This window comes from Dreissena polymorpha, chromosome 2 (assembly GCF_020536995.1).
Source record: "Dreissena polymorpha isolate Duluth1 chromosome 2, UMN_Dpol_1.0, whole genome shotgun sequence".
NCBI classification, from domain to species: Eukaryota; Metazoa; Mollusca; class Bivalvia; order Myida; family Dreissenidae; genus Dreissena; species Dreissena polymorpha.
The window spans coordinates 126667550-126674790 of record NC_068356.1 but is presented as its reverse complement, the minus strand read 5'-3'; the positions used below and the strand labels follow the sequence as shown (position 1 = coordinate 126674790).

The 7241-nt window shown below is 33.0% G+C and overlaps 1 long non-coding RNA gene across 1 annotated transcript; it reads right to left on the bottom strand.

Annotated features, from left to right (window-relative positions):
- Positions 1 to 3490: 3490 nt before the first annotated feature.
- LOC127870506 (uncharacterized) lies at positions 3491 to 6524 on the bottom strand. Its single transcript, XR_008044856.1, has 3 exons — positions 6382 to 6524; positions 4205 to 4274; positions 3491 to 3679 (listed from the first exon to the last, which is right to left on the bottom strand). It is a non-coding gene; the product is annotated as an uncharacterized LOC127870506 (long non-coding RNA).
- Positions 6525 to 7241: the final 717 nt, after the last annotated feature.

Below are 7241 nucleotides of genomic sequence, written 5' to 3'. Positions count from 1 at the left end.
TATCCTTTGCCACACTCGGAGTTGGCATCCAAGCCTGAGCAGTAGGTTGAGCCAGGCTCGCAAACTGAAAGAAGTGTTTTCAGTAGATGCAGATCACGGGCAAGTTTAATTTTAGGTCCATGATAGTACATTTCCATCTACAGGTATAACAAAATTGAACAAATGTGAAACAATATTTGAATAAATATGTATTAAGGCACTCAAACATATTATTTCATTGCATAAGGGCAAATTATGGAAATCATTCCATGGAATTATGTTGCTAGATTAACAATCACGAATTAATGCCGTGAAAATATTTAAATGTTACAAGTTGTATCCAAAAATGTATAACAAATATAACATCTTTATGTATACCCTTTGTAGTGCAGGCCGGTGCAGCCGCAGTGTAGATTGCTCCACATGCACACACAGGAGCTGCTACAGCAGTGTTGCAGTAACCACCAGGGAGGTTTCCACATTCCCCACCACTTGCAGTACAGGTTGCACCCACACCTGGGGCATTTGATTGAATTGATATAGAACTGTTGAAATGCAACGCATATTTGAAATAATTTTCAGCATGTGACGCATAGAGAATGACAGATTTCTGTCCTTTCGTTTTGTAATGTCAGGTGAGGCTTAGAATAAAATAAAAACGGCGAGGCTTCCCTTGTGCAGGTTTATCGTATGGTATAATATCTTGGTATCAAATTGGATCCGTTAAACTTCACATGAGAAACTACAGCTAAGTAGTAAAAAAACTCGAGTGCAATGTTTTTTGTTTTTTTTTGTTTACATCAGACGCATAATTTAAACATACGTTTCAATTCAAGTCTATATAAAACATATCACACCACCAGACGGGTTTAACCAATTTCGACTTCGAGGAATAATCTGAACAAACTAAGCACATGACCACTATCTGATATTTCTTATAAATGTTAACACCTAATGGTATTTTGTTTGCAAAGGAAATGTTTTGAAGCTATTCTGGTAATAAAGTCTATATAAACCACCAGAGCGAGATCAATTTTGACGCAAGGAAAATGGTTTGAACACAATTGTTAGAGAACCACAATACGATGATTCATACTGATTATTAAACCTCCGTGCCATTCGGTTTTATCAGAGAAAATTGTGACATATTTAATGATAAAATCTCTGTTTATGTCACCATGATCTAATTCACCAATGGACCATTTGAACAATTTTTCATATAGGACTACCCAATTAACATTCCTGCAAAGTTTCTTTAAATTCTGCCTAGGGGTCTAGAAGGAGATGTCGTTTGAAAAAAACGCTGATGGACAAACAGACATACACACGTCGCACACGGACGAACACGAATATCACGGAGTCCTTATTGCTATGAATGGGCATTTTATGATCAGGTGAGCTAAAACATTTAAGGCACCTTTGTTTCTGGCCGATGCCAGCATAGTGTTATGGTAAATCACCATAAACCATAAATAATGAGTTACAGTATAAATCCGTTAGTGCATACAAGCATTGTATATTTAGATTTAGATAGTTTAAGCTTTTTTACACATTATATTTCATTATGACATAAAGTTAAAATATTATACACATGTTTTGATGTTCTTACCAGGCTGACACGTGGCCTTGATTCCCATTTTAAAGATTCCATAGTTTGCTTTACACTCGCAGTTACCACCGGTACACTGTGAATTAGCATCAACGCCTGTGCAGTCAGTGGCACCGCCTGCGCACGCTGTTTAAATGAATGAGTCATATAATAATTATTAATAATCATAATAAAGACATTTTGATTTACAACATTATCAGTAATACTATTGTTACAAATAGTTTCTAAACCGTACAATAAGTCGTGACTAGTAATAAAATACCATCAGACATGTTGGGGCTCGAAGATAAAACGTATCTGATTGGGCAAACGTTTGCTAGAATAATACGGTGATTCATTAATTATTCATATTATTTGATGGTCATTTAAAGCCACTCAACTTATTTGGCATTGTAAATTTAAGTATAAATAAGAGACAGATTTTATCTATGCAATTTAGAATATATCCGGTGGTTACAAAGTGGAAATCCGTCTTTTTTGCGCTTTCAAACTTAAAAATGTTTGCGTTTGTCGAAATGGACGTATACGTATAGAAATCCTACTTTCGATTTTAAAAGCGGTACCGTTTGAAAAATAATAAATTACTTGCTAACTAGGCTATATAGATTTATTATTTTCTATGCCAATAATAATATATCTGGTGGTTACAAGGTATAAATCCTTCTTTTTGCGTTTTAAAACTTAAAAATAATCGTGTTTGTCGAAATGGACGTATAAGTATAGAAATCCTACTCTCGGTTTTTAAAGCGGTACCATTTGAACAATGATAAATTACTTGCTAACTTACTAGGCTATATATTTAATGACAATTTTGCACACTTGCAAATTGCATCTATATGTATTCATTACCATGTATTTCATTTCAAGGTCAGAGGCAAAGTGTGTGGCTTTAATGTCAATAATATATTGTTAACGGAAACGTCATGTTAAAACTGACTTTTTGCCGTGCAAGAGGTGCCAGTTGGATATATCGTGGCGCATGCGCAGACAGGAGCGGCCACGCCTGTATTGCAATATGCATTGGCCAAGCCGCTGCATTCTCCACCGGTGGCTGTGCACGTGCCTCCGGTAGCTAAATAAACAAATCAGATTTAAAACTCAAATGTGCGTTAAACAATAGATCTACTTAAATTAGCATTCAATTATCTTAAGCTGCAAAAAAACTAAAAAATCTACAACTGCAGTTTTTTCGTTGTCATTTTGATATAAATAAATTCAATGTTGAGCTGGGTTTTGCGGACAATCGTTAAATGATCACATATTTCATAAAATGTCGATTACATTAAAAGTATGCAAACGACTATAAAAATATAATATCATTATTGTCTGGAGATTTTGGGATATGGTTGTCATGTCTTCCTGTTCATACTAACCAGTTAAAATTTAAAATACCTAGGTATTCAACATCATGGCGTTGGTTCAAAGCAATTATAAAAAGACGTTTGCAAAGTTTGAATATTATCTTGTGTAAATCTTACCTAGAGCCGTGCATGTAGCTGCACCGGATGCTCCAGCATGGGTTGGTTTGCACGCGCACTTTTTGTCGGATCCACAGTAACCATTTGCGATGCACTCGGCATTAAGCGCACACGTCGTTCCAACCTCTATAGTCACAAAATAAGTTATTTTACAACTGGATATAACAACTCGAAGTAATATCCGGCTGAATATTTTCATACCAATTCAATTGAAGATTGAAAAGCAAGACATGTCATGAATTGCATATGGAGATTAAATTTACTAACATATGGCAAATACATGCGTTTACTTAAATTTACTTTTCATTCTGCTAGATGGGTATCTGAGGAAGGTGGGTAAAACCTTAATAAACGTTCATGACTTGACATTGTATTTAACAATTTCTTGAACGCGTGTGAATGCGAAAACCTTACATACTTCCTAAACAAGTTGGCGCTGTGCCAGTGTAGCCAGTCGCACAGTCGCACGTGTCTGCTGCCGCGTTCTTGACCATATATTTGCTGGTATCACAAATACACGTAGTTGCAGCGCCTGTCGTGGCAGCTAAACATGCTGTTCCGGCAATGCTGCATGTGTCAGCAGCGGCATTACAAGTTCCCCCGTATGTTGTAACTTTAACAGAGGCGTTTATTATTTTAAAATGTCATTGTTCTGAATAAATTTACATACACAATCCTTAGACATACATTAGCTATAAACAAATTGTACAAAAACATTTTTTTTTCAAAATGTATTTATATTTTGTTAAACACAAGTTTTTTTAACACTGAAATTTCTACAGAGGTGGTTTTTATTTTTGCCGTGAGAAGCGTCGTTTTCTCGAAATGATTTTTTGTTTGGTTTTATAAATTTTTACGCGAGTACTTTTTTGAAACACTATTCTTATACAACATGTAGCGTTTGATTCTTGTTAAAAATTAGACTTAATGTTTTAACAGTGAAACAGTTATCTTAAATAACATATTTTTTACATGCACGCCATCATTGTGTACTTGTATCTTGTAAACGTTGAAACTTTAATATACAGTTTTCAATGTGAACATGTTGCAAACCATGTTAATACAAATCTTAATCGTCATTTAGTTTTTATTTATTAATAATGTATTGTTGAAAATGAAATGTGAAAAAGTAATGTACCAGCCACTGCTTCCGCCACCTGCACTACACCAGCCAAGACGAACGCCGCGCACAAGATCGGGATGGAATTCTGAAACAATTACCAATAATTTTATATTTTCTTTAAGAATGCAATGGCATTCGTCAGGTCTAAATAAGGTTATTAAACGTGCTTATATATACTATTTTATGTTATATAATAACAATTAATCCGAACAATTAAAATACGTAATAAAATCATTGACATATGTACCATTATACCGATGGTTCAAAGGGGCTATATGCAATTAAAGATGCAATCAATGGTCAATTTTGTAACAAACAATGCAATGCAGATATTAATACTAAATATAATAAAGGCGATACAGCAAATAACTAAATGAATAAATAAATAAATATATGAATGAATAAATAAAACAAAAATGAATAAATAAAATAGTAAAAAAATAAATGTGCAAGGGTTCTGATAAGAAAAAGATCTTGTTTGTGTTATCCTTTTCATGTTTGTGTTTTGACGCCACTATTTTTACTATTAACGTTTTTACCTCTTATAACTAAGCGCGATTGCATAACCACGCTGATTTCTTCGTTTTGGCTGTTAAATCGTGAAATGTATATCTGCTTAGGGTTATACAAACTTAGGTTTATTGGATGAACGGTTTCTATCATACCTAACCCTATTTTGTATTTTATTATTATTTTTATTTATGTTGTTTAATGTCTTAACAAAGTGCATCATAATATAGTATCATTTGCAGTTGTATATTAGTATAAATCCAATCTTTCGATTACATATGGTCTACTATAAAAGTCTACTATTTGTAACAGAAAATCGCTGCTTCAATAGTATAGGCATGTAAACTGCACTCAAACAAGCCTTGTTGGGTCTTCAACTTATTTTTGCTCAGTATTTTAAAAGTTCACATAACAGTTCTATGGGAGATGGTTATTATACGACGTTTCAATATGCCAGAATAATGTAAAATAGTTTAATTGATGCAAGTAATTGACCAAGGAACGTTAGTTAAATGTACAAATATCACGCCAATAAAAGAGAACAACACAGCGTAAAGTTTATTCGTTTTGATGTTGATTAAATTAATTACATACGATATGTTGGATTAGTTCAACTTAATGATGTTCTTGAACTTGACAATGAATATAAAAATCCTTGAAAAAAAAAACAATATTCTTATAACCATCGTAAAACAATAATATAAACATAAATTTCATGAACAAATTAACCTCGAATTAATACACAATACACAACGGAGCAAAATCAAAAATTAAATATGCAAAAGAATTTCATCAGTAAATATTTGACTGATTATTTAAAAAACCATATAAGACACATATATACGGAATTTAAATTGGGAAAATGCTTGAGAATAATTTACTGGTCAAAACAGAGACAATTTAATATTTTTTTTATTTCATTATGGTGTTACATATCATTTCCATATAATGATACTGGCATGAATCAGTTTTGATCAATCGAACTGAATACCGCAAGTATATGTTATCAAGATTTTGGCATGTATTGAAGTTTGTCATTAAATGCTTTGTATTGGTAAATGTAAGCATTGGATCTAAAAAGCTCCAGTAAAAGAAACAAGAATAATAATTAAAGAAAGAAAAAAGTAACCCTCAATTGGCCTCGAACCACTGACCCCTGAAGTAAAGTTCACTCGGCCATCCGTGGTCATGCAATTAGTGAAGTATTTTATTCTTTATATAGGCGATCCTCGTAGTATTCAAAATATAACGACAACAACAGAACTCTCCAAATTATTCAATCGTTTCGCGTTGCAACGCTGTATGACTTTCAGATTTCTAAATCATCAAAAGATACATATAATGGATATTTTACAGCATTGTAAATGTTCAGTATTACTGTCTCCTCACAAATATCATAACTATAGCAATTTGCAAATCTGAAACAATTTTTTTTATTATGTCAATTTACCAAAACGTGACAAGGCCCCTTATGTTGAGTATGTTGTTTGACATTAATTGCGACTGATATGTTATTGTATTATAATATTTTGAATGATATTGAATATCAAATTATATTTCAAAAATAATGCCGTTATAATAATACATTCGTTGCTGCTCAGTTCCACATGGTAGCTATTGACTCAGTCACTAAGTGATATCATGAATTTTGAAGAATTTAAAGTAAAGTATTTAGAACTTACCATTATCCGAACTATGTTCTCCCACACCTGAGGCACAGTAATGATAGAGCAAAGACTAAAGCCCTTTGTCAGTGCGCCTCTTATATAGAAATAGCGGGCTAAAGAGTCAAGGTCTTACTACGTGTTTAAACTAGAATATTTTTTTTGTTACAAGACTGCGTGTCAGCGAGTTCACGGTTTAAATACAAAGCACGAAAAGATAAACATGCAATAAACACGAACGGTGATTCATGTTAAACTTTTTTAAGTTTAATACAGATTTACAAATAGTTTAATTGTCAGAAAACAGAAAAACTTACTTTTAGCAAATCTATGATTATGAAATTTAAAGAATAATCTGTACAAAGTTCTTGAGCTTGAATTAAGCAGATATTAAATTTTGGCTCAATGAAAGGATCGTAGCCCTACAAACCAGTTTAAACATGCATTGCTTTTCAACGACAGTTTAAATGCAGTGAGCTCAGTTGTTTTCAGTTGCTTTTATTGGATGAGTTTTGTTGCGTTTTTGTTTGTGTTTTGTGTTTAGAGCTTTTTTGCTCTATTAGACTTTGGCAATCGGTTACTTAAATCAATAACTTGTCATTAATAAAGGGCCTCTATTGTTATATTTTCAAATGAAACATGCATGTTAAATAAAAAGACATTTATGTTTACGCTATGTGTACTTACGACCTATTGAGATTGCTCCAAACCCTGGAAGAATAATTAAGTGAATCAACGTGTATGCCAAAAGCACACCTCGTAAGTGTTGCTAAACGGTTCTTACGTGCTGACCTTTCTTGTTCCAAACCTAAGGTTTAGACTTTTGCTCAATACGAAATTTATGCTTTACAATGCTTTTATTTCCTAAATGAGCTCAT